Genomic DNA, 22,800 nt, shown 5'->3' with positions numbered 1-22,800 from the left:
TCAGGAGATAGAGCGTCAGCTCCCACAACTGTGCTGATGACCTACAGCTGTATAGTGCCGTGTCTCCTGATGACATAGGACCCATTGATACCCTTTTAAATTGCATTTTAGATATTAAGTCATGAATAGCAGAGAATTTCCTACAGCTCAATCAGAACAAAACTGAGATTTTAGTTATCGGCCCTGAAGGTCAGAGAGACAAACTTTTACCAAAACTACAAAATTTTAAACCCTTAGAATGTATGAAGAACCTGGACCTCATCTTTGACTCTGAGCTCAGTTTTATTCCTCATATTAAAAATGTAACTTAGATAGGTTTTTATCACCTTAAGAATATCGCCAGAGTCCGCCCGTTTTTCTCTCAGGCTAACACAGAAGTGCTGATGCATGCTTTTATTTCCTGTTTATTCCTGCCCTGCTCTCTGGCCTCCCCAAAAAGGGAATTACTTCTTTACAACTACTGCATTTATCTGATTTGCTTTTATCATACTGTCAGGTTCACAACAAGTGAGACATTGATAAACAATGTACACAATGAGGAGAAAAGACACTCTACAACAATATTGTCTTTTTACTTGCAAGGAGAGCGCAGGGAAGTGTACGATTACAGTTCCTAAAACCCTCTGCCCGGCTCGCGCGCCTCCTCTCTTTTTATTTTCTTCGGAGTCCCTGATTACAAAGGTGTTCCAGCTCTAAGGGAAAGGGGAGCAAAAGCAGCTGGAACACTATGAACTTGTTTTGTCTATGTGTGTGTGTGTGTGTGTGTGTGTGGGTGTGTGTGTGGGGGGGTGTGTGTGCGTGTGTGTTTGTGTGAGCCATTAGCATACATATGTGAAAACAAAGCACATCAAGCAAGTTGGGCGTAGATTTGGAAAAAGCTAAAGCTAAACCCACAAGTTAATAAAGCTAACGGGCCTTGTCCACAAGAATCCAACACATGAATAATAAAATACATTATTATTACTTATTCTTACATTCCCCCCCTGTTTTTATATAATATAAAGCTAAACCTACAAAGCTAACAAGCTTAATTATGAAAAATCCAACACATGAATAATGAAATACATTATTATTCTTACATTCCCCCCTGTTTTTATATACTATAAAGCTAAACCTACAAGGCTAACAATCCTAATCATGAAAAATCTAACACATGAATCAGTATATACATCATTCTTCTTACATTCCCCTCTGTTTTTCTTACATTTGCACAGTCCATTGTTATTGTTTTATTCTGTCCCAAGGACTCAGCGTCTTACCACAGGATACTCTTCGATAAGAGCATCATTCCTATTTTGCGGCTGTGTCCTACTCACATTCCACTTTCTTCACAAGCAACTTCGACTTACATGATTAAAACAAGTTTATGATGCTGAAAAAATACCTTAGAATAATTATAAGAGTAAATATGGCATAACCTACGAACAATTATTCTATTACATACCAACCCTCGAGGATCCTGAGGTCCTCTGGCGCCGACCTTTTAATTATTCCTAGGGTGAGGACCAAAACGCATGGCGTCACATCCGCCAGAGACTGTTGATATTTTTAAGAGGGAGCTCAAGACCTACCTTTTTAGTTTGGCTTTTAAACAATTTTAATTGATCTTTTTCTTTTTACTTTGGACTATTTTTACCTTATCTTACTGATTTTGGTTTTTGGATTATATTACTATTTTGCCTTTTAGTTTTGTTGTTTACTGTTGTTAACTTTTAGCTCCAGTGTTTCCTCATGGGGGGCCTCCTCGTTGAGAGGTGGCTGCCCTTCCCGCGGGGGGCGTCATTGCAGGGGCTCCTTAGGTTCAGGTGACCGGGGGCCTCTACACTAGGTGTGGGGTCTCCCCAGCTAATCTGGGCCGGGGTAAAAAATAAAAAACACAGCATCAAGGCTGTTTAATTGCAAAAGAAAACCAAAATCACGTTTTACAGTCAATAGTGAATTAACATGTTCAAAAGGGAGTGGAAAGAAGCATTATTTATTTTATCACACCCCTTATTTCAACAATACAGTTTGCTTACTGCAATTTCCGGTCAACAACAATAAAACACAGACAGTCTACTTCGTTAACATCTGCACAGTTATTTTTTCTCATAATTCAAAAAGATAATTTCTTTGTATTTCTTCTCAAACTGATTCAAACTTAAACATTGTTTTAAGTCTGAATTTAACTTTTTCCACAATTTCACACCGGTAATGGGGAAACACAAAAAATTCAGTTGTTCTGAGTAAATTTATGATCGTCTCTCCTGAAGCTACAGAGACTATGGTGTGTATGTAAATGTTTTTGAATATTTTTAGGCAAGGAATTCTGTTGTACTCTGAGCTTTATTTGGGTTGTTTGGTATTTTGATTTTAAGAACAGTGTATTAGTATGTTCAAGATAACCAGTTTCATGATCGATTCTTATTGTTTTTTTCTGAAGATTGATTATTGAAGTAACTGAACTTTTGTAAGTATTTCCCTATATTTCTGCACAGTAACTAAGATAAGGTAAGACCAAGGAACAGTACAATATATGCAGTGATTTGTAATCCATAAAATATTTTACTTTATACATGATAGAATTTCATCCCAATATGTTCCACATGATGTTTCCATCGAATTTGATTGTCAATTATTACTCCAAGAACTTTAGTTAGGGGCCCAATGGTCAATGTAGAAATCTCCATAGCAGTGCCTCCGAGGATGTGGTCAGCCTCCAATCTTGTAGTAGACAGTTGCTGTTGGATCGAACAGCAACCTCCAATTCGGTCGTCATCACCTAGTTCCCAAGCCTGGGAAAAGGGGGCAGAAAAAGAATAGAAGCAGCAATAAAGAATAAGAATAAGAATAAGAATAAGAATGCCTTTATTGATCCCACAGTGGGGAAATTTTCATTGTTACAGTAGCAAAGATATAGGTCACACAGGGGCGGCGGCATAATGTGGCCATTAATGTATAACATTGACGGCAAACATTTAGAATCAAACCTATGTAGATATACGCAGTAACATGTGTATATACACATGTGTATACACACCAACCTACATCTACATAAAAAATATGAGGAACACTCATTTCGGCCTGTACATAGTACAGAGGAAAAAATACTCTAAGTGACAGTGCTGCAGTGCTGTAGTGAAATGTAAGGAACAGCATTGGATAAAAATAAAACTAGACTAACAGTAGTGGGGAATGTTGAGTATTGCACGGTATTACAGTAGTGGGGAATATTGGGTATTGCACGATACGAGCTCAGGTGCAGGACTGCACAATTGCACTAATGACCGCCAGTTTGTAGAGACTACACAATGTTCTTGTTAAAGAGTCTGACAGCAGCAGGCAAGAAGGAACGGCGGAATCTCTCCTTTGCACAGCGAGGGTGTAACAGTCTGTCACTGAAGGTGCTGTGGAGTGCTGTTAGGGTGCCCTGGAGGGGGTGGTCCGGGTTGCCCAGCATTGATGACAGCTTGGCCAACATCCTCCTGTCCCCCACCGAGTCCACAGAGTCCAGGGAGCAGCCCAGGACAGAGCCGGCCCTCTTGACCAGTTTGTCCAGCCGCTTCTTGTCCCGGGCCGAGACGCCGCCTGCCCAGGTGACCACTCCCTGGAAGATGACCGATGCAACCACCGAGTCATAAAAGTTCCTGAGGAGTGTCCCCTGAACCCCAAAAGACCTCAGTCTCCTGAGTAGGAAGAGTCTGCTCTGACTCTTCCTATAGAGGGCGTCTGTGTTGTCGCACCAGTCCAGTTTATTGTTCAGATGAACACCCAGGTACTTGTAAGTTGAGACTCTCTCAACATCTGTTCCCCGGATGTTCACTGGTGCAGGTGAAGAGTGCTGGCGCCTACCGAAATCCACCACCATTTCTTTGGATTTCCCCGCATTGATCAGGAGGCGGTTCTGCTGGCACCAGTCCACAAAACCCTGAGTAAGTTCTCTGTACTCCCGATCATCTCCGCCTGTGATGAGGCCGACAATCGCAGAGTCGTCAGAGAACTTCTGCAGGTGACAGGTAGGGGTGTTGTAGTTGAAGTCCGAAGTGTAGAGGGTGAACAGGAAGGGAGCCAAGACAGTTCCCTGTGGGGCCCCCGTGCTGCAGAGGAGCACGTCAGACACACAGTCCTGTGTCCTCACATACTGTGGCCGGTTTGTGAGGTAGTCCTGGATCCATGTGGTGAGGTGGTGCGCCACCCCCGCCCGCTCCAGCTTGTCTCCCAGTAGGGTGGGCTGGATGGTGTTGAAAGCACTGGAGAAATCAAAGAACATGATCCTCACAGTGCTCCCCGCCTTCTCCAGGTGGGAGAGTGAAGTGTGGAGGAGGTAGATGATGGCATCATCCACACTGATGCCAGGCTGGTATGCGAACTGGAGTGGGTCCATTGAGGAGCTCACCAGGGGGCGCAGGTGGACAAGGACCAGTCTCTCCAGGGTCTTCATCAGGTGAGACGTCAGCGCCACTGGTCTGAAGCTGTTGAGCTCCTTCGGGTGGGGGGTCTTTGGCACCGGGACCAGGCAGGATGTTTTCCATAGCTGGGGGACCCTGCCCAGCTTCAGGCTCAGGTTGAACATGTGCTGGACAATTCCACACAGCTGGTCTGCGCAGGATTTGAGGAGCTGGGGGCTGATGCCATCTGGACCCGCTGCCTTCCTCGCCTTCATCTTCTTCAGCTGGTTCCTCACCTGAGATGTTGTGAAGGCCAAGGCTGGACAGGAAGGAGTGGTGGCTATCTGGTGTAGCTGGGAGCTGGAGACTGTGGAGAAAAGAGGGGAGGGGGTGACACGCCCAGCAGGAGGAGTAGGTGGAGACTGCAGCAGGAGAGACTGAGTGGAGGCAGGCATCTGATCGAACCTATTGAAAAAGAGATTTAGCTCATTTGCCCACTGCAGGTCCCCCCCAGTCCGGGTCTTGGGTTGTCCGTGGCCTGAGATGGTCTTCAGGCCCCTCCAGACTCCCCTGGCGTTATTCTGCAGCAGCTGCTCCTCCATCCTCTTCTTGTAGGACCTTTTCCCCTCTCTGATCCTCCTCCTCAGCTGGCGCTGCACAGTCCTCCGCTCCTCTATGTTGCCTGACGCGAAAGCCCTCCTCTTCTCCTTCAGGAGAGCTTTTATGTCTGGTGTGATCCAGGGTTTGTTGTTGGAGAAACACCTTACTGTCCTGGTGGGTATGGTGTTCTCCATGCAGAAATTTATATAGTCTGTAACAGTGTCCGTTAGACTACTAATGTCTTCCCCGTGAGCATCGCTGAATACTTCCCACACAGTTGTGCTGAAGCAGTCCTTTAAGGCCTCCTCGGCCTCTCCAGACCATCTCTGAACCGTGCGGGTCACAGCTGGCTGCCTGCGGACCAGAGGTTTGTACACAGACTGGAGAGCCACCAGGTTGTGATCAGCTTTGCCCAGCGGGGGGAGGGGCAGTGATGTGTATGCCTCCTTGGTGTTGGCATAGAAAAGGTCCAGTGTTTTATTGTCTCTGGTGTGGCAGGTGACATACTGTGTGAATGAAGGCAGAGAGGAGGAAGGGGAGGCATGATTGAAGTCACCAGAGATGAGTACCAGGGCATTTGGGTGCTGTGTTTGTAGCCTGCTCACTGCTGCAGTCAAGACATCACAGGCTGTGTCGCTGCTGGCAGCTGGTGGGACGTAGACGGTCACCGCGATCACGTGACTAAACTCTCGCGGGATGTAGAATGGCCTCATGCCAACAGCTAGCAGCTCAATATCCCTGCTGCAAAGCTGCTCCTTAATCGTGATGTGCCCAGGATTACACCATCTATCGTTCACAAACACAGCCAGCCCTCCTCCTTTCCTCTTTCCACTCTCCAGCGTCCTGTCCGCGCGTATGATTTGGAAGCCGTCCAATTCTACGACCGCGTTCGGTGTTAGCGTTGTTAGCCACGACTCCGTGAATAGCATCAGGCTAGCCTCCCGGAAGTCCCTCTCGTGCCGGGTGAGCGCCGCTAGCTCGTCCATCTTGTTGGGGAGTGATCTAACATTCCCCATGATAACAGACGGGAGGACGGGATGGTATCGTCTCCTCCTTTCCCTGCGTTTAACCCCCGCACGAGATCCCCGTCTCTTCCTCCTCAGCTCACGGGGGATATCGGGTCTCGCCCCGGGAGCCGGCGCATGGTTAGCACGGAGTGCTAACAGCTGATTCCGGCTGTAAACAATGGGGGCTCGGCTCCGAGCCAAGTCGCCGGACACGATCGCGCAAAAAATAGCCATCAGCAGCAGCAAGAATACCGCAGTTTGGGTGTCCATTGCTACGCAAGTTACGACTATCAATTATACGAAAAAGGTATGAGGTAGAGTAATATTAAAGAACAAAAACACACGAAAAGGCTCACCGATGAGCCGGAGCTACTGTAGCGGGCTGCCACTCGCGCGGCGCCGGAAGTGATTCATAAAGAGGCCAAAACAAACAGTTCAACTAAATGCAGAATCGTACAAGTCTTAAGTTGTGTTTTAAACATTTCTACTGAGGTAGTGCCTCTAATATCCGCGGGTAGGGCATTCCAAAGCATCGGTGCCGGAATAGAAAATGCTCTGGAGCCTGCGAACTTCTTCTTGGCTCTAGGGATCACTAAAAGGACGGCACTTTGTGACCGAAGGTTTTGGCTCGGAACAAATGGCATCACTAAGTCGACGAGATAGGAAGGTGCTAAGCCGTGAAGTATTTTGTAGGTAAGTAGCAAAACCTTGAAATCGCATCTCAATTGGACTGGGAGCCAATGCAAATTGGCTAATATCGGAGTAATATTATCGAACTTTCTCGTCCTTTTCAAGAGTCTTGCTGCGGCATTTTGGACTAACTGCAGACTTGTAATACTAGGCATGGGAAGACCAGAGAGCAAAACATTACATCGTCAGCAAAGAAAATCATTTTCAAGCTTTTTGAAACATTGCAAAAGTCATTTATGTAAAGATTGAATAGTTTGGGACCATGACATGGTCCATGACCCCTGGAGGACACCACAGGATAGGTTCATACTTATTGATGTGTAAGTACCCATCTTCATGAATTGTTGACGGTTGCTTAACCCCGCTCTGTCACAGAGGACATATTTGTGTGGCGAGGAGCTAGCTGTCATGCAAGCAGTGCTATGGAATTTACTTCTGAGTGGTCTTTCAACACACCTCTCCCTTCCTACTCAAATGACCAGGCCCTGGGAGTTCTAGGTAGATTGAAAAACAATGGTAGTCCTAGTGTTAAATAACTCTTGACCCAATTTAAAACCACTCCTCTGATACCCTATTTCTCAAGTTTGTTGAATAGAATAGTATGGTCTATAGTGTCAAAGGCTTTTGTTAAATGAACAAATAGCCCAGTTGCCTATTTTTTCGAATCAATTGAATATGTTATTTCTTCAACTGTGTCAATTATTGCCAGTGCGGTTGATCGTTTTCTAAAAACCATACTGATTGTCTGTAGATTATATTGTACTTTTCTAGAAAAGAGTCCAATCTAGTATCAAATAGTTTTTAAATACTTTTTTAGAACTATTGTAAAAGGGAGATGGATGAATAATTTGTGAAGCTGTCTATCACCATGTTTAAAAAGAGGAATAACTTTGGCTTTTTTACATTGTTTGGAAAAGTACCAGCTTTAAATGACCAATTACATATATGTCAAGGGTTTTGAAATCCATTCAATAACCCATTTAAGACTTTTCATGTCAATTTCATCACAATCTGTTGATACTTTTGTTTTACATTGAAAACAATGTCAACTTCATTCTCATTTACATAAGAAAGAACCAGTATCATTGTCTGTCTTTTGAGTTTGGTTTTTGACTTCAGTTTAATGTTTTTCCTTGTGTTCTTTTGTCTCTCGTTAAGTTATTATTGAGTCAACCTGTGCTTGTCATCCCGGTCCCTTGTTAGCCAACCAGCTCCCTCCAACCCTCTGTGTCTTGTCCAGGTGTTCCTCGTTATATCGTCAACTTGTCTGTATTTAGTAGGGGTGGGCGATACTGTGAATTTTGATATCGATCCGATACCAAGTAATTACAGGGTGGTATCGGCCGATACCGATACTTTTTGCTTGGAAATGTTATGATCCCCTTGAGTTTGTGTGTGTGTGTATATGTATATATATAGGCTAAACTCTGGTCAATAAATCTTGCAAAACAAGTCCCTGGGGGTAGCAGTGATTGCCTCACATGCCTTTTCAGACCTTCCTTCTGGGGTTAATATACCGGCACTTAAACATAACAATAGCTCGGCTTATATGTTATTTCTTCAACTGTGTCAATAATTGCCAGTGCTGTAGTGTGTGTGTGTGTGTGTGTGTGGGGGGGGGGGTGTGTGTGTGTGTGTGTGTGTATATATATATATATATATATATATATATATATATATATATATATATATATAAATTAGGTTTTATGTTGTTATTAATTTAAATAAATAACTACAATGCAAACTTTAACAGTATAAAAAAATTAAATACTTCTACTACAACAACTGTTTCTGAACAAAAGTCAAGAGAGTTAAACCAAAAAAATGTTATGCAATGTAACGAAAATACAAATAATGTCAACATGACAACTAAAATACATTTCATTTCAAAATGTTTTGAAAATAAAGTCAGTCGTTCTAATAGTGTTAACAATACAATGTAAAAACCTTTAACAGTAAAAAAAAAAAATACTTCTACAACTGTTTCAGAACAAAAGACAAGAGAGTCAAACCAAAAGCGAAGTATTGACCCAGGACAATAGTATCGATCCAATCCAGATCCAAGTACTTGCTTAGTATCAATAATATCGACATTTGGATCGATCCGCCCATCCCTAGTATTTAGTTGCCCGCTTTCTTACAGTCCTTTGGTTCGTTGTGATTTGCCATTTGTCAAAGTCAAGTCTAGTCCTAGTGTTTGTTTAGTTAGTTTTGGTCCTTATTGTTATGGTATTATCCCATTACTTTGTTTTTTTTTTCTTTGTTGCATTTTGTTTTCTTTAAATTAATTACTTTATATTGCACTTAATTTTTGCCTCCTGCATTTGGGGCCTCTAGTCGGCACTCGTGATAGAGTTCTGATTTCTGTTAATTGAAGAGTAATCTGGGGTTATGGGACATGACATTGCTCACGAGTCAGAGAGAGAGCATATTTTATTTATGCAAGCAGTAGAACAGCTTACATCTAGCTCACACAATGATAGGTGCAGGGAAGTCACCACTCGACACATCATGCACAGTCACGGTGCAACAGCAATAACAAAGCAATCACGGGGCAACGAACTGAGCTGTACTCCTGAAAGCAATGGGACAGTCGAAACAACGCCCGAGGCAACAGACACACTCGCCCAATCAAGCTGTCATCCACAAGATGCTGATCCGCATAGCATCACGCGGATCTGCAAAGCATGCTGGGAGGCTGACGCGCTCCCGACGTCGCTACAATATTTTACATGCTAATTGAGGACCAATATTTACAAAATGTGTCATCTGTCATTTTCCACACCGCTTATCCTGTACAGGGTCGTGGGGAGGTGCTGGAGCCTATCCCAGTGAACCATGGCAAATTACAGGCAGACTACACCCTGAACTGGTCGCCAGCCAGTTGCAGGGTACACACAGACACTGTCACTGAGTGGGAACTGATCCCACGCTGCCCGCACACAACTCAGCCGTGTGTACCACTACAGCATCAGCAACCTATACAAAATATTAGGGGTGTAACGGTACGCTAAATCACGTTTCGGTTCGGTCTTGTGGAAACTTCGGTTCGGTATGTTTTCGGTAAAAAAAAAAAAAAAATCTTTTTTTTTGTAAAGTTTATTTTGAAAAGATGACAAGTAAACTGTCCTTTTTTTAGAAAAAATAAATAAAAGCAAACCATTTGGGTAATATTCTAAGAAATTACACCAGAATAAAAAATACACTAACAATAAAGATCTCTTAATTTTGTAAATTATTAAGACGCTGAAATCTTAAAACACTCAGCAGCAACAGCCTATGACACATCTAATTATTCAAGTTATTGACAAGTTGTCATGTACATGTACATGTATAGACTTTTTGTGATAAAAAAAAAAACAACATAAATAACAGTTACAATTATTGCTAACTATATTCAAACTCTACAATGAAAAAAATACAGTAACTTTAAAACGTATTTATGAAATTGTATACACTTTTTAGGCATTGAAATCTTTGATGTTCAACAGCATATTGTAACGAATTGGATTATCTGTGTTGTGGTCGGATTTGTGTGTTGCTGAGTTGTGATGTTTCTGAGGTTCATGAATGCATCATACGGCAAGCAAGTGGAGCAGCGGAGAAAAAAGAGCGCGAGCAGTTGCACTTGGATTAATAAAAACGTAACAATTAAACTACGTCTGACGGCGTGTTCCTGGAAGACGCTACAATATGATAAGTCTCACTATTTAAGTTTGACGTTTTTGCTCCCTCGTCTAAGAAACATTCACAGTCGGATGATGCCGTGCATGTTAGACGTGCTACCTGCCGCCCATCTCATGTAGCAATGACGGCACACAACTTTCGGACTCAACCATGTACCTTTCCCCATCGGCGATTTTATCAGAACAGCCAGAATGTTCCCAAACAGGAGACTGGAGAGTACGCGGGGACCTTCGGGCTCTGGCTCTTTTCTGACTCTCACTTTTGTGCCACCACGCCCGTCTCCCGCATGCAACAGTCAATAGTGCCCGTACGTAAGCTTGCGCTAACAAGTGAACCGAACGCAAGTGGACCGAACCGAACATGCCATACCGAAACACAGCAAGTTCATATTGTGTAACAACAGTAGTCACGTCACTTCCAGTGTGCTTTCAACATGGCGGCTACCCCAGTACCGACGCCAGCGATGACGCCTTGTTTCCTTGTTTCCGTGTTTCCTTGTTGCTTTGGAAGAATTTGAGAGCTTGGACGTGGCTTTCACACAGACCCAAGTTTATTCAACTTTACTGTTTCAGAGAGGTAAAAATAAAATGTCAGTGCAAGAGAAGCACTACGTTTAATTAAAAAAAAAACCGAGTGGTAATTACCATCCTCTTTTCTATTACAAAGACGTCAATATTGTCATTATCTACAAACATATGTCTTAACCGTATATCCCGTTCGACTGGTTCTACTGGTTCAAAGTCCAAAATCGCGTTGTCGATATCACTGCCGTTATCAATTTCAGAGATCCTGCGATCGACGGCATCCGCCATTACTGCTCGAAAAAAAATCTGGATATCTTCCAACGACTCACGACAACGTCACATGTCTATTCTGATGCATTTAATTGGTTAAGAGACCGAGAATTCAATAATAAATAGAAAATGACTTATACGCTCTCCCGGCTTTAAAGGTAGAAAGACGCAACAGCGCTCGCGTTATGCGCTCCCGTCCTTAATGGGTTAAACGGGCTTCCGTTAGCGTTTCCAATTACAAACTGCGACCAACTACCGCTATATTTTGATCGGTCTAAAAAAAAAAAAAAAAAAAAAAGAAAACATGTCATGTTCGGTCTGGCACAAGTCAAACAGGCTTGTGCTGTGGACAGCTGCTGCCATGTGGTACATCCGCATCCGCTCACAACTGTGTGCCTGGCTGCAATTGGTCAAAAACCTTGTGGGTCGGCCGCTGACAGGCACGCCAGTGGCCAGCACCAGGACTATGCTAGTGAATGCTATTACTGGACACGGCGGGCTTTTCTACCTTACGGACACCCTATCCCGATGCAAGTTTCTGGTCGACACGAGCGCGATCCAATCAATCTACCCCGCTGGACCGGATGACAAACACCTACCCAATATTGGAGATGGAGGTAGAAAGACACTGGTCGGCGCCAACGGAACCACATAACCACGTACGGTTCTCGCAAGATCCCACTCAAGCTGGCTGGACGCCAATACACCTGGGATTTCACCATCGCTGACGTGCAGACCCCACTCCTGGGTGTGGATTTCCTAATCCACTACCACCTACTAGTCGATGTCGCCAACCGCCAACTGATTAATGTCGACACCTACCAAACCACACCACTCAAGCCCTGCCATGGCAGTAGGGGCTTGGTTAGCAGCTGCATCACCCGACGGGCAGCCGCTACGACTATGTTTCAAGGATTTCCGACCGTGTTCAAGCCAGAACCCTGTCAAAATCCCAGCCAAGCAGCCAAGCACGGCGATTACCACCACATCCAGACTTCCTCACTCCAAGTTCCGACGCATGTCTGCCGAAAAGCTACAAGCCGCTAAAACAGGCCTTCTCTGAGATGGAGCGGATGGGCATGTGCCAGAAGGTGTCCAGTATATGGGCATTCCCGTTATATATAGTAAAGAAGCCTGATGGGTCCTGGAAGCCGTGTGGGGATTATCGCCATCTAAATCTCCAGACTCTGCGTGCCCACTGCCCAACATGGCTGAGCTCACGTATCAGTTGGTCTGTGCCAGAGTGTTTTCTAAAGGTGGACTTGCTGAAGGGGTACTTCCAGGGACCAGTGCATCCAGATGAAATCGATAAGACAGTTATCGTCACCCCAGTCGGCATGTTCATGTTCAACTACTCCACCTTGAGGCTTGAGGTACAGAGGCGCCACCTTCCAACAGATGAACGACCAAATTTTGGGCAACCTTCCCTTCTGTGCTGTCCATGTCGATGACATCTTGATCTACTCCAAAGGTGAAGAGGAACACCAAAGCCACTTCCGCACCGTCCTGCAGCTTCTGAAGAACAACGGCCTGGTCGCCCAGACAAGTGCACCTTTGGCATGCTTAGGGTGGAGTTCCTGGGCCATGACATCTCGGCGTCCGGCGTAAGCACTCTTCCTAGCAAAGTCGCCGCTGCCAGTGAGTTAGTTACTGACACCGACCACCGTTAAGGGCTTATAGGAATTTATCGGCAGGGTGAACTACTATCATCGTTTCCTGCCCTGCATTGCAATTGGAACGGCGCCGCTCTACGAGGTTCTTACTGGCAAGCTGAAGACACTGCTGTGGGGCAGTGCTCAGCAACGTATTTTCGATGCCTCCAAACTGGCATTGACTAATTCCACCACATTGTCATTTCCGCAACCCGGCACCCCTCTCACGCTTGCGACAGACGCCAGAAACATCGCTGTCGGAGGTAGAACAGATGCTCAACTGCATCACCCAACCCCCTGGTTCCTTCAGCTGCAAGTTACACCCACTGGAGAAGAAATACAGTACTTTCGACCGAGAATTACTGGCTGTTCACCTCACAGTTCGACACTTTCACCACCGGCTCAACCCTTTACATCCGCATTGACCACCGTCCACTTGTCCATGTGTTTTCCAAGGTTTCTGACATCCAATCTTCACGACAACAACGTCAACTGTCGGCCATAGCAGATTACGGGTGTGAGGTTGAATACCTTCCTGGAGAAAGGAACCCAGTCGCTGATGCCCTTTAGTGGATCGAAATCAACGCCGTCCACCTAGGAATCGACAGCCACTCTGTCACACGTGCCCAGGAAAATGATGCAGACATGCCCGTCTTCGAGACAATTCACAGACTATCCCACCCTTCTAGACGTGCAACATCCAAGCTGATGGCTCGTACGTTTGTGTGGCACAGCATCAACCACGACGTCCGTCCAAGGGTCAAGAATTGCGTTTCCTGTCAGGCCAGTAAGTCAGCACTCACATGGAGTCTGGTATTGGCCAATTTGCCCAACCACAGTGACACTTTGGCCACCTCCATGTTGACGCTGTGGGCCCCCTGCTGCTCTCTGAAGGATATCAATACCTTTTTACATCTACAGAATGATCAACTCGATGGCTTGAGGCCATACCCATGACAGGGGCCGCTGCTTATGACTGCGCCGAGGCCCTACTCAACAGCTGGATATCGCGTTTCGGCGTACTTGATGACATCACCTCGGGCCGGGGCCCAGCCTTCACTTCACAGCTCTGGGCAGCTCTCAGCCGAGTAATGGGCACCAAGATTCACCATACAACTGCCTGCAACCATGCTGCAAACGGCAAGGTTGAACGAACTCATTGCACCCTGAAGGCTGCCCTGATGGCCCGGGGCACTGGTCCTGACTGGAAGGCCCAGCTACCGTAGGTGCTCCTTGGCATGCGCACAACACCGAAGGAAAGACTAAACGTCTCGCCTGCAAAAATGGTTTTTGGCGAGACCATTGCTTTTCCAGGTGAGTTCTTCCTTTCGCGCCCCGAGACAGACGATACCGCGGCCACAGCTGACCACCTCTCTGACCTCTGACGTACGGTGGTAAAGTATCGCCCCGTGCTACAAATGTACACCAACAACCGCTCCGTGCACGTGCCCTGGACGTTGCAGACGTGTACACATGTTTTTGTAAGGATCGACGCTCACAAACCGCCGCTCACGAGGCCGTACCGCGGCCCTTACATAATCCAAGAGCGGGCAGAGAAGGTATATCGCCTTGACGTGAACGGTCGCAGCGACTGGGTGTCTATTGATCGCTGGAAACCTGCCTACCTGGACGCAGATCAACCCGTGCCTGTGAGTACGACCCGCGCTGTTCGGGCCATCCGCCCTCCCAGGCACCTGTGTACTGACGTATAGATGTTTGGGCCTAAACATTACCAAAAAAAAAAAAAATGTTGGAATTTGTTGTTTCGTGACTTCCACTGGCCATGGGGGAGTACTTATAGCAGCACCAGGGGCAGTTCAAAGAGGCGTGCCATGGGCCGGGCATCCCCGCCCATCCGACCTCTTTCATTCTACCTCTTTCACCTCTTTCATCCAACCTCCTACACGTTCACTGCGTGGACAAAAAACAGAGTCCGCTGTTAAACAAACAAGTTCACATTCCAACTCTCGTCTCGCTCACTTCGTCGATCCTTACAACACCACAATGTGCGTTATAAGCACACACAGCCAAATAATATTTAAATAACACACGCACACACGCAAGGTGTGGTGAAATTAAAAAAAAACCAAGTGCAGCAGGCTTGGAGAATTGGGAGCAAGCTAGTTAAATAAATCCCTCTAAGATGCGAACCTGTCATCTCTAATTTTAAACAGCCGTCCGTCGCGAGTCCCCCTAAACTTTCACGAGCACCGCCCCACCTGACCTACACCCCTGCTGGAAGATGTTTGAAGAGAAAAAGTGACTCACTGTGCTTTGGAAGCCTGTTCAAAGCCTGGTCCATCACTCAAATCTGTCCCCCAATCAAAATACTTTCAGTAAACCCCAGCCTCTCTATTTGGCCATACAATAAATTATAGTCAGTGTTTCAAATAAGATCATTTAGTTTTAGTCATATTTTAGTAATCTGAAATGTTTGTTTGTCACTCACTTACCATAAAATTTAAATCGACTAAATCTAAAGTGATTGACTGTAAGAACAACAGTCCATATTGCTGTAAAAAAAATATTTTTTGAACATAACACATAACATAGCAATCCATCCAATAAAGAACAATACCACAATAAACTAAGCTTGACTTGGGTCCGAGGCAGTAGCATGCGTTGGGATGCCCCTTTTATGCTCATGAGCGAAATGAAGCCAATGCTTTCCAGCTGTACAAAAATCTTCCTGGGTCAGCGCGCAGTCAAACTGTTGAGCAGCAACTGAAAGACAAAATTAAAATAAATAAATAACCAGCAGTCAGCAAGTTAAAACACTTGACTGGGAAGTGCAAACGACAAGCCTGGCTCCATCCAAGCACCTCTAAAAATACTTATATCATATAGCTTGCAATTTTACCATCACCTGATTCTAGTCTGATCTTTTTGTTAATATTTGCAAGATTTGAAATATGCATTTCAACTCATCCCCCTCTAAACGCCTCCTACTCCATCCAGTGCTTCGACTAATCACACACGCCCAAAACATGAACACACTTGCCTGTCACACGTCACAGTGCAGAAAACGAGACTAGTCCAGTAACTTCTGAAGTATATTTATATATTGAGGTAATAAAAAAAAAAAATTGGTGAATGTAAACACTTCATCTTAATATATTGTAAATCCCCCAAACACTGGCCGTCTCTTCATGCTTCTCTGCATCGGTGGCTGTGGAGATTTTTAAGATAAATGGACTGCCGGGAGGCACGAGGAGGAATGATTTTACGCCACAAAAGTAACTACTTCAGAGCATTGTGCTTAAAAACAACTGTGTTGTCATATTATGTAGTTTACTTGTGAGATAACTCACCAAACATACAGTCTTGAATCTTTGTCTCTTTGAACGCCTTCTTGCCGCTGCAACGATGCTGTCTCTTTTGGATCAAACTTTTGATAGTTTCCGTCTAGAGAGAAAAACAAAGGCTGTTTATGAAAATGGCAACTCGCCAACAGTGCGATTTAAATTTGTCTAGAAAGACATTTCATTGTCGAAGCAAATTACAGAAATACATGACATACCGTTTGGTGTATGTTGTGTAGCACCATGTGGGTTGTAATGCTGCATCGCACTGTATTCTGATATCCCTATGGAAACAAAATCCTCAAAAGTTAGGGAGTATCAACAAATTCTGATATTGTTGTTGTGTATCTCGGGATCCGAAACACAAAATCTGAATTGTAAGCCAAATATGCCAAACAATACTACTCCTGTGTCCCTGTCACCAACTTTCAATCATTCATTCATTCATTCATTATCCATACCGCTTATCCTCACAAGGGTCGCGGGCGTGCTGGAGCCAATCCCAGCTGTCTTTGGGCAGTAGGCGGGGGACACCCTGAATTGGTTGCCAGCCAATCGCAGGGCACACAGAGACAAACATCCGCACTCACAATCACACCTAGGGGCAATTTAGACAGTCCAATCAACTTACCATGCATATTTTTGGAATGTGGGAGGAAACCGGAGTACCCGGAGGAAACCCACGGAGGCACGGGGAGAACATGCAAACTCCACACAGGGCGGCCGGAGCCGGGACCGAACCCACGACCTCTGAACTGTGAGGCGGATGTGCCAACCAGTCGACCACCGCGCCGCCCGTGCTGCAACATATCTCTTCAAATTAGTTTCGCAATAAAAAACAATGATATCAAACCACACAACTTGTATAGTGTTAAATTTGATAAAGTGTCAGGTATTTACTATTTAGGGGTACAATATCTTTGAAATCGGTACAGTCTATCACAATGGCTAAATACAAAATACAAAGGCTTGTAAGATTAAAAGTTTGTACAATCCAGATTTGTTTCCACTTTATGCGATCATGTTATCAAAGCTAGCACCTTCACGCAAGTCTTGCACTGTGTGACATTTCATGGCGAAGTGATTAGAATGGTCTTATTTATTTATGCATGCATGCTATGATCCATTGACTACGCCTTGGTTTCTCTTTTGGTAGCCTGTACAATGTTCGCCTCTTGTTGTGCCTCTTGTTGTGGCACCCTGGTGCACAACAGCTGTGATTGTAATGATTGTAAAAATGTTTTCTACAAGTAGCGGACACGTTTTCTATCAAGCTAAAATGGCTGTGTGAACTTATTATTTTCATTATATGTTTTTTTTTTTTTTTTTTTTTATGGCTGTGTGAACGTTTGGCACATTATATTGCATGCGTAACGTCATCGTCCGGGACTCTATTGGTAAGAGTGTTCTGATTGGCTGATTATCACCACGTCGTTCAGTTGCAATGCATGCAATTGGTCAATTCGTTTCATAACGCAAACAGAACCCCGACGGTTAAATGATAAAAATAAAAAAAATAAAAAACATTTTAAAAACATCGTGATATTAAATCAAGTCTCTCCAAACTCGGTCCTCAAGGGCCGGTGTCCTGCCTGTTTCTATCCCAGCTGTAACATACATGATTCAAAAGTCATCAAGCTTCTTCAGAGCTTGCTAATGAGCTGATCATTTGAAACAGGTGTGTTGCAGCAGGCACATATGGAAAACAGGCAGAAAAGTGGCCATTGAGGACGGGAGCTCGACATGTCTGTATTAAATAATACATTGGTCATACTATAACCGTTATAGATTTGGGAACAGACCCATATTTAAAGCAAACGAACATAATCTTTATACATTTAGCTCAATGTAGGTAAAGTTGAATCAAACATAAACACAGCACCCAAGAAAGATAATTTCCTCAAACTTACTGAAAAAGCAGGCAGAGAGACACTAAGAGCCGTTTTCTGTACGGAAAAGGGCGTGATGAAGTCAAGTGCAAATCAGTGCGCAATTGCGCATGCGCTGCTGGGTCTTCTTCTTCTGTTGCATTTCCGGTAGAGGAAACAATTACTGTCCCCCGCAGGTTGCTGGTGCTACTTCATGTCACACCAGTCAATACGTCACACAATCTAGTTTTATGCGGGAAGTCCAACACACTTCTAAAGGCTCATGTATGCTCAACGTTAAATACGGATATGGTTACGTACAGTATAAAAGCCTTCCAAATGACAATCTGAAAGTAGAGGACTTCGCATTGAAGTGTCGGACAGAAAGGATACAAATATTCACATGTTTATCTTGGTAAGCCTTACATCTTTTACTAAAAGATGGTCTTTTTTGGGGGGATGGAGCATTTTTGAGTTAGAGCCCTGCGCGGGAATGGCTAAGAAATGAAAATGTTTTCATGAAACAGGACCAACACCAATGTGCTCAGGGCAAAAAAAAAATCTGTCAGAAAAAAAGTGGTTAAAAAAAAGATAAAATAAAATGTATACACACAGAGAGTGAGTGAGTGAGTGAGTGAGTGAGTGAGTGAGTGAGTGAGTGAGTGAGTGAGTGAGTGAGTGAGTGAGTGAGTGAGTGAGCGAGTGAGCGAGTGAGCGAGTGAGATACAGTACACACTTTTTGTGAAGAAGGCCTGTGCCCCTCAGAATATGCCCCCTTCCCACCTCCCTCCGCTGAAGTAGAAAAATATAGAAGGGCAAACATGGATATGTTTTAATTCAACCAAAATACAATGTTGATTCAACTGCATCTTTTCATCACAAACTTCAATGCTGACAAGATGTTGTTGAACCAACGTTGATTTACCATCAGTCTTCAACTAAAACCAAAAAATAAAAAATAAAAATTAACCTTCTTAACCCTAATTCAACATTTATTTAACATCTTTTCCTATCTGGGTATTAGTTGAGTTATGTGTCATTTGAAACATGCAATATACTTTAATACAGTATAGTTATTAAATCAGATTGGGGCACAGTGGCACTTGGTAGTGTAGATCCCCCATTTGTCCAACATTCATTGATTGCATTTCCCCAAAAACTTGATTTTTTTTTTTAATTCGACATTGAAACCTGCTTTCAAATATTGTTTTTTACCTTTGATTTGTAACAGCCAAAGCAACAACAACTACTGGCCGTTTTTAGTTGAAAAGGATGTAATTTGCTGGGCCTTATAGTGTAAAATAAATACTTTTCCAGTGGGATAATGAAGAACTCCCTAGCAAGCATTGACACGTGCACATAATTGCACTGTGAAATGAAGATCTTCCTTCATCAACATCAAACCCATTTGAGCAGAAAATTGTCAGTGTCCAAATGATGTTTACACTTCTGCTCTGATGTTCCTACTTAGTGATATGGCTTCTCCAACTGCTGTTTTTCTCTCAGTCAACAGGCACAGGTAAGATTAATGATCTTGTCCTACCAAAGCCCATAACATTATGTGACATTTACAGAAGGATAAAAAGCAAAGACTTAAATAGAGCAATTTTAAAAGGTCCGCTATTTGGAAGCAGGAGGGAATTTAGCTCGTTGGAGAAAAGACGTAGGGATTAGAAATTACCTTGAAGTATATATATATATATATATATATATATATATATATATATATATATATATATATATATATATATATATATATATATACATACACACACACACACACACACATGCTTCAATAATTGTCTCATTATACCAATGTATGAATGGGTAATCTTTGTAATGCTCAACATCCTTCAGAAATCATATATATATATATATATATATATATATATATATATATATATATATATATATATATATATATATATATATATATATATATATATATACTAGGGGTGTGATGGTTTTTGTATTTGTCCGTACGGGCTTCACGGTTTGGTGCATGCAGTCACACGACAAATACGTCTGATGATCATTGTATTTTCATTGCTTATAACGTCCAAAAATGGTGATCAATTGGCACCAAAATTTATACGAACATCCCTACTAATGCCCACTTCAACTTATCAAAAGAATTAATCTCTGCATGGCTGATTTATATGAGAATGAGGGAATTTGGAAATGAGCAGAGCTACATAGATTTACGCTGGGACGAGCGCACACGGCTTCTTTGCTAAAAAACAAAACAAAACAAAAAAACACTGCTTCTTTGCTGATCACAGTTAGGACGGGCGAGGCATTTAACACCAGTCGGGATATTTACAGAGACTTAAGTGGGAATGAGTGGACGTGCACAGTTATTTGGATGACGAATGGCCACAGTTTTTCGACTGACAAACGTAACAGCCGAAATGGTGCGTTCCAATGCGGCCACACTCGGCTGTGGAGTCGGTTCAAGACCCCCCTTAGATGCGGTCTTACCTGACTCTGGTGCCGCTCCACTCTCGAGGCTGCAAGCGGTGTCGGACAACGCACGCGACTGCTTGGGAGGCAACCCCGCAACACGAGGAAGCTGGCTGGGCAGACAGTAAGGAGCTAATGTTGTTGTGCTAACGCCTTTTGTTTTAATGACCTGATGCTAGTTGTTGCTATTAGCTGTACCGTTATCCTATTGTTCGCCGGGGAGGGAAGGGGTTTGGGGAAATAAAGATCCATGCTTGCCTGATTGCTTGCCTGCTGCCAGTCGCCGTCTGCCTCCTGAGAGTTGACACGAGTTTTGCGTCGCTTGTCCGCTTGAGCCTGTGCAAGTGGAGAAGCGAGCGCCACAGTATTTTTGATTTTGTGGAGGTGATCATGACGACATCACGTTTTATGTTAATAAATCCTAATTATTGTGCAGAACACTTTTATACTTTCACAGTTTGAAGTGGACAAGAGTAGTAATGTGCATTTGCATTTCGGTGGCGATCGGTCGCCGTTTTAGACAATAGAACTGACAAAGTGAGCAATATTATCACACTTGCCTCCCTCCCGTGACATAGACCGCTGAGACAGAAAAAATAACAGGCCCAGCACCAAAAAGGGGCGGGGAAATTTGTCGTAAATCTAATCACAAAAAAAGCCCTTAAATCACTACAGAGTATTTTGGGGGGAGCATTTTAGAAATGTGTCATTTTTACATGCAAACCTTTTATATAAGTGCCAATGTTAAGCTTATCCAAGTGTCCGTTTAAACATCATATTGTCACTACCGAAACATAGAGAAAGGTTTCGGAATGTTTGGGTTTAGTTTTTCCCTTCAAATTAAGATAAAATATGAAAGAGAATATTGTTAAAATCAGAAAAATGCATGACATATGTATCTATGTATTATATTATTTAAAACTTACTTTATTCAAAAATAAACATCATATTGTCACGACCGAACCATTATGTCGCAACCGTAACGTTTCGGTAGTGACTGTTTTGGAAGTGACGTTTTATGATAGTTGGTAATAATGCTTAACAATGCTAGGCACAATGTGGCTACCACACACCGTTTTGAGCATGTGTACAGCGATAGAAAACACATTTAGCATTAAAATAAAAAATGCTCATTTTATTGCAGAAATTAGGTGCTAGGTAGTGATGGTCCTTAAAACCACATACTGATTTTCAGTCTTTGGAGGGCACGTGATAATGCTGTCAACTAATTATTAAAGTATGAGGAAAAGCTGAAAATCAAGGTGCATTGACGGCAGAGGAGGAGGAAGTGATAATCATTCGACGAATCAGCGGACAGGACCACGTGACTCTGTCCACACTGCAGCTGAGCTGTTTCAAACATAGAGGAGTGTCGAGCGGGGATTCATAGTGAGGTGCAAGTCCACGTCGTCCGTAGTCTGTAAATGGTTTGGGATTGACAAAATTGACGTCGGTGGGAATAACATTGTAAAATGTGCCAAAACGGTCACCGTGAAGAGCAATTCTGTTGCACCACAAGCCATATGGATTACGAGGAAAACTTTGCAAGCACGCAAAATAAAAGCTTAAACACACACATTCAGAAAACAGTTGCTGAGTTGAACCAACAAATAAACGCACGCAGGCACTCGCGCACACACACACTCAGTACTTTCGCGAGCAAGTCAAACATGACATCCTGGATGATCGGTAAACATTCAGTTTACACGCTTTTAGTCCGCATCATTCATAACTGGTCTGTATTCCCGAGGCATTCTTGTTGCACAAACTACGACGGCTTCTTAGTCTGACGCCACCCAAACATGAATAAAGTCACAAGTCTACATATCACAACGATGAATGAGTGTGAAAATGCACTTTTCGGTAAACTGCAGTTTTGTTGTACAACTTTATTCTGAATACGGTGGCCAATGTATGAGAATGGGTGTTGTCATGACAACGTCTTTTGTTTTTCTCTCACTGGTTGACATTTCGTCACACGTCACATAAATACTTTTTTTTTTCATTCTGATTGCTGTAGTTAACACCTTTTTCTCATTCTGATTCCTCTAGTAGTAATTAGCAGTGGTACACCAGTACTGACTACAGCTCAAAATGTCACATTATTATGGAATAACAGCAGAGACTTTTAAATGACAAAAATATTCCCAAAAATCAATGTAGGTCTATACATATATATTTTTTTTTGTTAAATATTGTTGTAGAATATCATTATGTTTTGCAGAAGCTGTATTTAGCAATTTAAAAGAGATGTTGTTCACAAATGCTGTCTATCCACAATTGGTCTGTGAAGCAAGTGCAGATTTAAAATATTTTTTGGGAGAATATCATCCAACTAGAGAATGCAATTTCCGAATAAAATGGAATGAA

The 22,800-nt window shown here is 43.4% G+C and overlaps 1 protein-coding gene across 12 annotated transcripts in view; it reads right to left on the bottom strand.

The window, feature by feature from the left end:
- Positions 1 to 563: 563 nt before the first annotated feature.
- Positions 564 to 22,800, bottom strand: part of LOC147148014 (uncharacterized) — a 57,272-nt gene continuing 35,035 nt past the window's right edge. For 5 of the 12 annotated variants that reach the window (XR_015086741.1, XR_015086742.1, XR_015086738.1 and 2 more), the window contains 5 exons: positions 16,731 to 16,899; positions 16,318 to 16,383; positions 16,109 to 16,202; positions 15,376 to 15,521; positions 564 to 2,774 (listed from right to left, as the gene is read on the bottom strand). The gene's annotated coding sequence lies outside the window, so the exon portion shown is untranslated. The remainder of the gene's footprint in view (positions 2,775 to 15,375; positions 15,522 to 16,108; positions 16,203 to 16,317; positions 16,384 to 16,730; positions 16,900 to 22,800) is intronic. The other 7 variants (XR_015086739.1, XR_015086743.1, XR_015086745.1 and 4 more) reach the window with 3 other exon arrangements.

This window comes from Filicampus tigris, chromosome 5 (assembly GCF_054856515.1).
Source record: "Filicampus tigris isolate MCC_2025a chromosome 5, RoL_Ftig_1.0, whole genome shotgun sequence".
Taxonomy (NCBI): Eukaryota; Metazoa; Chordata; class Actinopteri; order Syngnathiformes; family Syngnathidae; genus Filicampus; species Filicampus tigris.
Note: the sequence above shows the minus strand (reverse complement) of the source record. Positions and strands in the feature narration are given on the sequence as shown.